The 11,042-nt window shown below is 39.4% G+C and overlaps 1 non-coding gene across 1 annotated transcript; it reads left to right on the forward strand.

The window, feature by feature from the left end:
* Positions 1-2,091: 2,091 nt before the first annotated feature.
* LOC148211890 (small nucleolar RNA R71) lies at positions 2,092-2,198 on the forward strand. Its single transcript, XR_015790568.1, has one exon. It is a non-coding gene; the product is annotated as a small nucleolar RNA R71 (small nucleolar RNA).
* The last annotated feature ends 8,844 nt before the right edge of the window (positions 2,199-11,042 follow it).

Here is an 11,042-nt window from a genome sequence, read left to right on the forward strand (position 1 = left end):
TGCTCTCCTATTTTTTTCTTCCTAGAAACTATATCTTTCAAAAATTTAGCATAATTTGGCATCTGTTCTAGAGCATCCACTAATGGTATATTTATATGCAATTGTTTTAAAATATCTAAAAATTTTCTAAACTGGGAATCATTATTTTTCTTAACTAATCTTTGTGGAAACGAAGGAGTAGGGGTAAAAGAAGGTTGTACTTGTGGAGGAACACTCGGGGTGTGATACGAATCCATTTGTGACCAATTACATATATCAAAGGAGCAATTATTACAAGAAAGGCAAGGAAGATTCAAGAGGCTTTCACACTGCACCTTCAAAAGCTTGTTAATGCACAAGAACCAACAAAGAGTTTTTAGCCCGAATATATTCATAATGTTACTTCAATGAGTCAAGAAGAGAATGGAGCAAAGATGGCACGGGCAAAGTTGTCTATTTTGAGAGATGACACGAAGGACAAAAAAAGTATGCAGATTCGTGAACAGGTGCCTTTGCAGATTGCACCTCTTTGGAGTTTGTGAAGTCAAAAGTTGTCAAACCATATCCAAATGTGAAGCGCCTCCTACAGCACATAGATAAGACCATTTGAAGCATGACTACGTTTTCTGATCCGCATTTAAGTGTCTAGAATGATGTGCAATCAAGTTTTAATTTGCATGTCTTATTTTCTACAATTTGCATTAAGTAGTATTTTGAAAAACTTTTGGTGTTCTTATGTTGAACGACCATTTGACCTATTTAAAGGCTTGTAATGCTCTTGTTATGGAACTTAAGATTAAAACATATTGAAATTCAAGAACTTTTGTTCCTTAATACTTTTGATGTTGCTTCTTTCAAATCTTGCTTTAGGTTTGATGTTAAACCGATTCATTGGATTAGTCTCGATCAAAGCTAATTCTGGAGTGAGTCGTCTTAGGATCTAGGAGTGACCATCGTAGATTCTAAGTCCGATCTAAGAGTGATTCATCTTCTAATCTTACTCTTGGTTGGAATCATTTGGTAAGTTAATCGTTTTTGTGAATGTTTGCAAGGATCCTAGAAGGACCTCTAGCTTTGTAAACACGAGCAACCTTGGCGCTTATCAGGGTGTCCTCATTACCTTTTCTAGTATTTTCTTTTTCTGGTGTTGTTGAATTTTCTGGTATCTTTACAGTTGGTTCAGTGGATGGAATCTGTACATCTGTTGTTGGCATTGTTGGTCCATCATATGCCAGTCCACTCCTAAGGGTGACAGCTTTGCACTGTTCTTTCCCTTCTCGTTTTGGTAATTCAGTATGGCCTGGAAAAGAACCTTGTGGTCTATTCTTCAATTCATTGGCGAGCTGTCCCAATTGGGTCTCGAAATTCCTCATTGATGCCGCTTGGGATTGTATCACTGCGTCGGTTCGGGCCATGTACTCCTTCATCATATTCTCAAGATTTGAGCTGTTATTTTGAACTGGTGGAGTCTGTGTTCTCTGATTGTACTGCTGTTGCGGCGGCGGGATGTATTGCTGTGTAGGTGGAACATAGGGCTGCTTGTTCTGCTGGCTCTGCCCTTGATTAAAACCGCTCGAACCTCCTTGACCTCCCCATGAGAAATTAGGGTGGTGCCTCCAACCTGGGTTGTAGGTGTTCGAATATGGGTTAAAGTTCCTATTGTTCCCATGTCCTACATAAAAAACAGAAGCAGGGTTATGTGGACAATTATCATAAATATGGTTTTCACTGCAAAATGAACAAATGAGATCGTTGACTTGGCAAACAGGGGCAGAAGTGCAAAAATCCGACTGCACAGGTTGTATCAGTGTGGCTAATGGATTTTTTATTCCCAATGCCATCTCTTTCAGCCTCTGGTTCATTGTAACCATCTCTTTTTGCATCGAGGTCGCAATGTCCAGAGCCAAAACTCCAGCTGGATCTTGCTTCTTTGGTGCTGCCCTAGATCTTTGCGAACACCATAGTTCGTTGTGTGAAACTAAGTCATTTAGGATGTCAACTATCTCGTTGAATGTCTTCTTTGTAAAGGCTCCGTTGGCAGCATTGTTTAGCATCATCTTAGTAGGATGATCTAAACCTCTAAAGAAATGTTCTATCTGGATGCATGCCGGCAAGCCATGGTTCGGACATTTCCTGATTAGTTCTTTAAATCTTTCCCACGCCTCGTGAACAGGTTCACGATCATACTGTCTAAAGGAGATGATCTCCTCTCTGATATCAGCGTGGGGAGTAGGTGGGAAGAATTTTGTTAAGAACTTCTCCACTAACGACCCCCATGTGGTGATGGATCTCGGTGGAAATGCATTAAGCCATGCTCTAGCTTGGTCCTTCAAAGAAAATGGAAAAAGTGTTAGTCTCAGAGCATCGTCTGTTATACCAGGTAATCGAAATGCATTTGCAATTTGAATGAATGATTTTAGATGATCATGTGGATCCTCATGTTCCTGCCCTCCAAAATGTCCAATTGTCTGCAACATTTGGAACATCATTGGTTTAAGCTCAAAGTTTGCGTGGGCTGGAATAGGGTTGACTATCCCTGAATCAAAGTTCTGAAAAGCCGTGGCGGCATATTCTCGCATTGCCACGTCTCTGTTGTCCGCCATCTGGATATGGTTGAATTCATCATTTCTTGCATGATCCCTCATATTACCGTTAACAGCTGGTGGATCAACCAGATCACGAGGTGGAATATCTGCCATTGATGTGCTCGTACTTTCTACCTCACTTTCAGGACTGATTTCACCTTCTCTCTCTTTTTGCTTTTCTAGTTGTTTTCGAAGTCTTTGCTCCTTTCGAGTTTTTCGAAGGGTCCACTCAATCTCAGGGTCAAGGGGTAGAAGAAAAGATCTTGTGCTCATGCACTTTAACTTACCCCTGTGAGATAAACGACCAAAAATATAGAACAAAAACGGTGGATGGAAATTACACCCAACAACAATTCACAAAAATAAAAACTAAAAGAATTCGAAAATAATTTTAAAATTAAAGTCCTCGGCAACGGCGCCAAAAACTTGACTGGTGGTTATGCTGAACGCACGCACTAAGCGTGGTAACAATTATATAGATGCAAGCGCACACCTGTCAGAGTAATATAAAATGGATGGAGTATCCAAGTATCGATCCTCAAGGACTTCTAAATAATTTCCAAACTCTAAAGTTTTAAAGAATAGTGAATGTTGAAATGAGTGATTCTTGTAAAATGGGAAGTGGTCACAAATAATGGTTTTGGATTTGGGGTTTGGACTTATAATGATAAAACCTAGCCCGAATTACTTCAAGTTAGCCAACAAACAATCAAGAATATGCTAAGGACAATATGCATTTTACTTTAGAAACCAACGACTACGCTTCTCACTTGACTTATGTCTAAGCAAGTTCAAAGTCCTAAGACAATCCCTAATATGTCTATTATGAGAGATATCTTAGTTTTAGGATGGAAATAGTCGCAACCTCGGGTTATGGTCCTATGTCTAGGCTACTTAAGCGGAACCCTTATGTCTAAGGCGCTCCTCTCCTCGGTTTAACCACTCAACAATGCAAATAAGAAACCTTTTCAGTATTGACTTGTTAAGACTTACAGTGGTCTTCTCTAAATCCTAACTTTTTGGGAAAACATGTTGAGCAATGAATGGAAAGCAAAAACACTACTTCTTAGCAACCCTTATTAGAAATAAAAGGCTAACTATCCATAACCGGGCTAGAGACGGGAATTTAGAAAGACATATTGAAGAAAATACAGCAAGTAAAATGGTTGAAATTGGAATGCATGTGTGAACAACAAAAGTTAACTAACGGAGAGTTTTTATCGGGATTGAGAGCTTCGCCTTTCTCTTTCAAGCAAGGGGGAGTGTCACGTGCTCTTTCCTCCAAAAACACAACTCTCTTAACTAAAAATAAAGTAAAGGCAAAGGGAAGATAAGCAAAGTGCTGGATTTTTATAAATTTGAATAAGTAGAAAATAACTAAGTAAAAATGGAAACAAAAAAAAGCTCAATAACGGAATATAAAGTGCTTGGGTTTTAAAAACCAAAAGCAACTAATGGAAGCAACTCAAAAGTACTTAGAAAGTAACAAAGAAACACTAAAAATGATCAAGAGAAGGAAGCAAGGCTTGATGATTTTGGTGGAGAAGCTGCTGGAATTTATAGCTGTGCAGAATTGGTTAGGTAGGTCCTAAAACGATGGTGAATCACCCATTTCCAACTCTTTTGACTGACCAAATCGTGCTCAAGCTGATAATGGAACACTTCTTCTACACGTATGCATCGGTTGGAACCACCAAAACGCATGGGAAGACGCGTTTCATTAAGGGCAAAGTTGGAAGAAAAACTGTTTTCTGCAGCCTTCCCAGGCGCCTGGCGCCTCCCATGTAGGTATTTCCGACTTTTTGCTTCTTTTGATTAATTTGCACTCCCAAATGGTCCTAAAATGTCATAAATACAATATAAGCCAACCACAAACCATAATATATGAATTTTGCATGAATTGGAACTCAAACGACCGAGAAAAATCCGAAACAAAGCTGAAACATAGTAAAAACAGCATCTAAAACCTTCTTTTTACGCATGTAAACAAGCGTAATCAGGCAACAGGGCCAAAAACTTGTTGGAACTTTCTCTACCTTTAAAAATATTAGAGACTCGTGCAAGCGCACACGGTCACAAGTAATACTCGGAAGTAGTCCAAGGTCGAATCCTCTGGGACTTATTGCATTTCAAAACAGTTTTTAAGAAGTGAATGGTTCAAATATGCAATTATGATTTAGGAAGAAAATAGTGCTGAAATGTTGTTGTTTAGGGTTTTAACTAGCAAGCAATTTAATAAAACTCAACCTCCTTGTTTCCTACCTTATTTTTTATGCAAAATATGGCAAACACACTATGTTGGGAAAATGCACCACACGCAATTCCTGACTTTTCTTGGGATTTGACTGCTACTCTTTCACTACCGCTTTTGGTTGCTGCAGAGACTAGGGTAATCTACAATCATATGCCTATGTGTGATTACAATCCTAGAGAATATCTACCAACTCATTTGCATTATGGGTCAGAGGGCCTATGCTTAGGACCATGTTTTATGCGCTTATTCCTAAGTCACATACCATATTGGTTTCCTATTATTTTACCTAACTCACATTTCCCAAGGTTGGGCTTTACTGTATAAATCAAGTTCCCACTGGCCAAATGGAAAAACGACGTAAAGAGAGTTTTTTAGAAACCAACCCAAAAAAGTGCCAGGCGCAATCTAGCCAAAATCCCGAGCGTGTTGAAAATCAAATCATTTGACTAAGACATTCCACAAGGAGGTTGATAACTAATTTAGAACATAATTAAATGAATGTAAATGCACGAAAACATAAAGAAAGTATTTTTCATTGAATTTAAATGAATAAATAAGCCATACAAGGAGTTCTAGCTTGACCTTTTTCTCTCTCGAGCGTGACGAAAGTTGAAACTCGCTAAAGAACTTTAAAAGAACAGAATGAATAGAGAACGGAAGTAAGAACTTGAATTAAAAACTATACAAAAGGTAAAAGCGTGAAAAACAAAGAAATGAACAACTAGAACATGAACATAAATCCTAAAAACGTGTTCCACAACTAGAGAGCATCTAAAAGAAGATGAAATGAAGCTTGGAAGGGATGGTTTGCTGATGAAGGGATGACTTCCTTTTATAGCACCATAGGTTGGTTTAAACTCCCCTCCATTTTAGGTGGACAAGGGTTGAGATTCACCTAACGACCTCACTTGGACTTGGACTAATGGTTTTGAACATGTGAGAAATGTCCTCATTGCCCTTCGTTAATCAAAACATGCGTTTTGACAATTTGTCCTCCAAAAATGCGCTGGGCTCAATTCTGCAAAAACAGAATTCTATTATTTTTTCCCAACTTTGACTGCATTTATCTCATATTTTTCCTAAAGTACCATAGTTTGACTTTTATGCAGAAATAATCTATGCATGTTCTACTTTAAGAATATGTTGTCCTTTTTGGCAAATAATAATGGGAAAGGGGTAAAAAACGTGGTCAAACAGGACTACCGATACATGTTTCTACAGTAAGAAATCAACCCTAACACAAGCTTTGGCCAGGCTGGCCCAATGATGAGGTTGAGCTGGGGCATCCAAGCGACTATAGGCTCCAGCAATCACGCCTCTTTGAACAATGCTTCAGCATAGACCCTACGGCCTTGGCAGCATCCATCTTGCCCTTAGCTAATTTTAACGTTTCTGCACAAATCATCAATGATTGAGCATAAAGCATTGCAATGGAGGAATTTAAGAATTATAATAGCTTGGGGGTCCAACTCAGTGATTTCTCACATTTTCCTTGGTTTATTGATAAAGATCCTCACATTTTCGCACACTTAATATCCCAAATAGCCCACAAAATACACTCTTATGGAGAGTTATCCCACCCAAACTTAAAACCTTGCTTGTCCTCTGGAAGCTGTACGGACGCGGTAAAAATTCACATGCAATCGAGTTACTGCATTGTGCTGGGGCAGTCGGGCAAGGATAGGCTCCAACAATCACGCCTCTTCCAACAACAATCTAGCATAGACCCACGACCTTGGTAGCACCCATCTTGTCCTTAGCTAATTCTACCATTCCTGCACAAATCATCAATAATTGAGCATAAAACATTGCAATTGAGGAATTTTAGAATTGTACCAGCTTGGGGGTCCAACTTAGTGATTTCTCACATTTTCCTTGGTTTATTAATAAACATCCTCACATTTTCGCACGCTTAATACCCCAAATAGCCCACAGAACACTATGTTATGGAGAGTTATCATACCCAAACTTAAAACTTTGCTTGTCCTCAAGCAATATTACTCTACAACCCTAGAATTATGATAAAGTATGCATCCAATGGGAGTGCCTTTTGCATCAACTCTGCTTTCTGCTTTCGCACCTACTGCTAGCTCATACATAAGACTACGACTTTGTTTTCTATCAGCATCCTCTAGAGCGCGACCAAGCCCTTCCTCCAGCTCTAACAAATAATCTTTCCTACAGCACTAGCATCCGCCTACTTTCCTCCTTAGAAACTTCAATTCGCCTAACACTGCACTTCTCAGCTACCTTTCATTCACCTAAGCTTTTGCCTTTCTATTTCCTCCTATCTTTTGACTATCGGCTACTAGCCCTTCCTAGATCTGCAGCCTCCTTATATTCAAAATACAAATATATATTTTTTTCTATCTGTTTTTTTTTTGTTTTTTGTCTTTTATTTTTTTGTTTTTTTAGAGATGAATGATATAAGGGCTAAATTACTGGCCTAGAAAGCTACATAGTCTTACAATTGAAGTCTATCCTTATGACTATACATATAAACTGTAACGCCCCGCATTCTCTGACTCGTTTATTTTAAGAGATAAATAGTGTCATTGGATTTTTCCCTAAGCTGATAATTTTAATTCTTGGATTTTATAATTTTAAAATTCTAATTTTTGACTGAATTAGAATTAAGTTTAATTTCATTGGATTAAGATAATTTAAGTTCTCGACCTGTGTAGGAGATTTTTAGTTAAATCTTAAATTCACGGTTTTTAGGATTTTTTTTCCTAAATTCTACTTTTTCTTTGGATTATTATTCTTGGGTTTTAAAGTTTCAGTTAACAATTTTATTTCGGGTGGTTGTGGGTTTTATTTGATTCCTAAAGTATAATTATTGGGCTTATTGTTTTGGGCCATTGTGTTATTTAGTCGGGCCTCCTTTAAAAATAAGGGATTGGGCTTTTAGTTTTAAATCAAAATAAAGAAAAAGGGATTAAAACAAAACAAACCCGAGGTCCTATTCCCATCCTTCCCTTCTTTGTGCAGCCGTCGACTCCCCCCCCCCCCCCCAATCTTCTTTTTTAGCTGCTTGGCATTTCCGGCGACCTGTGGCGGCCGGCGTTGAGCAATAGTGCGGCTCCCCTTGTAGCAACCCGCAACGTCCTCGAACAGCAACCGTCAGAGCGGCACACGTTCTCCCCAGCGACACGATCTCCACGACGACCCGAGCTTCAGCCTGGTGCGGTGGCAGTGGTTTGAGACGCCAGCCCTTGTAGCGGCAGCGGCGGCCTGAGCCTAGTTGCAAACGGCGGTGCAGACTCGACGCGGCAACAACTCTGACGATTTCCCTTTCATTGGACGGTGGAGCCTTCTGGTTCCAATGATAGCAACCCACCGGACCACCACCTTTGATCCCTTTGACGTCTTCTTGCGACGGCAAGACAGATTGGACCTCGACCAGCAGTGTGGCGGCATAGATCTGTAGCAGATCCACAGTGTTTTCCTTGTTTTGGTGGCATTCAGTGTTCACCCACCCTTGTTCTAGGTTGGTTTCGAGTTACCCACACTCAAACGAAAGTTGATTTGAGTTACCCATTCCTGTTCGGCGTAGGACTAGCAAGCCCGAGGCTTTTTGAACTCGGTTTTGAAGTGTCGAGCTCATTCGACATCGACCCACTCCTAACCCAAAGGATTTTAGTGTGGTTAGTAGGTAACGAAGCTTGGTTTCAATTAATTTAAATGTTTCCAATGGATTTCTAATGTAAATGTAATCTTGTTTGTTTTAGGGAATCCTTCGGCGAGCTTACTAGTGTTATGGTCATTGTTGTAAGTAGTTCTTACTTGGGGGATGTTTGTTATTTGAAGATGTATGAACTGTTTGGTGCTTTCAGTGTGTTTATTATTTATTAATATGTAAGTTAATTGTGTCTTTGTGAATATTGGCTAATGATTTTAGGTTGTTTGAATGAAATCATGTTGGTTCTGGTTGTTTATAACTGATTTGCTTTGCGTTGTTGGATTTGATGCTTGGTGGTATTTCTGAAAGCATTATGGGTTAGGAATGGTTTTATTGTTGTATGGTTGTGTTCATAAAAGCATACTGAAATAATGTGGGAGAAATCTGTGGTGTTGCGCATGAGTGTTGGACCTGTCATTTCATTTTTAGCTTACTGCTTTGGTTATGGAAGCATGCTGGTTTTATTGTGAGTTGAGTGCTGCATGGGTCATGGCCTCGAAAGTATGTAGTAGGACTCTGGTGAGGGTTTGGTGCTTAATGAAGTGAATGGGTTATGTTGTGTTCTAATTACTATCAAATTTTTAGAGTGTTGGATGTGTATATGGATATATATTGTCTACGTCTCTTTTGTGAATTATTTGCGCTGTGGTATGTAAACCATGCTGAGTGTTGAGAGAAGGGTGTCCTCATGATGTTGGATGGCCATGTCTGGATGATAGTGACATAGATTTTGTGTATAACGTATGTTCCATTGTTGTGAGTTTATGGGTCATGGCTGAAAAGCATGTATGTCCCTGGTGAGAGTTCTGAGATGTAATGAAGTAAATGGAGAACTAACAGGGCCAAAAAGGCTGGCACGTCACTAGTTGGGTATCGAGGCTCCAAGTGCAAAGATCGGGGATCGATACCCCAATTTGGTAGAGATAAGTGTCGAGGCTCGGGTACAAAGGATCGGGGGTCAGCACGGTGATCCTATTTTTGTGGAATTAGTATTGGGTCTTGATGTAGTGGCGGTCAAGGACCAATACGTTGAGTGATCGTTGATACCTTGGGGATAAATGTCAAAGGTCGATGCACAGTTCAAAGCCTTAGGGATAAATGGCAAGGTCGAACGCCAAGCTTCTATAGATGAGTGTCGGTCTTTGGGGATAAATGGCAAGGGCCGATACGATTCGAGGAGTTAGAGTTTGAGGACTAACATAATGTGACTGGTTAGAAGTTGCTTGGAGGCCAAGGACCATTACGTTTGGTAGTAGTTGAGGCATTAGGGATAAATGTCAAGGTCCAACGTCGAGCACCATAGAGAAGTGTGGATACCTTGGCTATGTGAGGTCAGGGGTTGGTACGACTCGAAGGAGTAAATCTTGGTGGAACTAGGAAAGAGAACTAGTGGGATGAGATGTAAGGATGAGTTTGACATGCAGGTGCATGTTTAGTTAAACTTTTGCATAAACTTCTTCTTTTAATTTGTTTCATTTTATTTAAAGCTTGAAGTTATTGATAAGCATGATGTGTGGATTTTTTTGCTAAACATGCTGTTTGTGCGTGACCCGTCAAGTATGTAATGCTTACTGGGTACCGTGGTTGTACTCACCCCTTATTTTTCTCACCGGACTTTGTAGGTAACAGGGTTACTCTTTGGAATGGTGGTGGCGAGGAGGAGGCTTGATCAAAAAGACCATTAGCTATGCTGCGTGCAATTAATTTCTTTTTGTTACGATGGTTGCAACAATTTAATCTTGTAGTTAAGTAGTTATTGGTTGGTTTTGTTTAGTTTAGTTTAAAAGATGTTTTAAGGTTGTCAATTCATTATTCTTTTTAGAACATTAATTTTGTTAGCTTCTTGAACTACAGGATTGTAATCTACTTAGAATATGAATACATTTGTTTAAGTTGATCGAACTTGAGTTAGCTTTTGCTTCGTTGCCATTCGAGATGTTAATATTCATTTAGTGGATGGTTTATGGTTAATAAAAGGTTCCTTGAGGGGTTTGGTTAATGTGAAGTTGGTATTAAATGGATTATCTGTAAAGGATTTGAGTTTCTCTTAAATCTTAGTGTTGTTGTTTTGATTGTTCAAGCCGTCGTGAGTGTTGAAATCAGAGTAGCGCAGGAGAAGCGTGGTAGTTTTATTGTTTAGTCTTGTTGTGAAGATAATTCTCTTGTTTAAGTGAAAATTTTAGGTAGTCTTAGTAACGGTCCCTGTTTGGAAATGTTGAAAATCATGGGGCATTACATAAACGCATACCCCCAAACTTAGAAGAGAGCATTGTCCCCAATGCGACAAAGAGTGGTGTTGGATGCCCCAGCATACCCCCGAACTTAGAACTAATGCTAACTGAGGTATAGAAGGGGAAATATTGCTGAAATATGATCAATGTGGTGTAAAGGGACATAAAGAGGGGTTAGAGTGGTAAAGGTGTTGGGACTTTCTCTAGCTTTTAAAAGATTAGAGAGTCGTGCAAGCGCATACGATCACAAGTAATACTTTGGAGTAATCCAAGGTCGAATCCTCAAGGACTTGTTGCTTTCAAAACCAATT

The sequence above is a fragment of the Momordica charantia genome (assembly GCF_013281855.1).
Source record: "Momordica charantia cultivar OHB3-1 chromosome 4 unlocalized genomic scaffold, Mcharantia_2.0 BLBB01000004.1, whole genome shotgun sequence".
Taxonomy (NCBI): domain Eukaryota; kingdom Viridiplantae; phylum Streptophyta; class Magnoliopsida; order Cucurbitales; family Cucurbitaceae; genus Momordica; species Momordica charantia.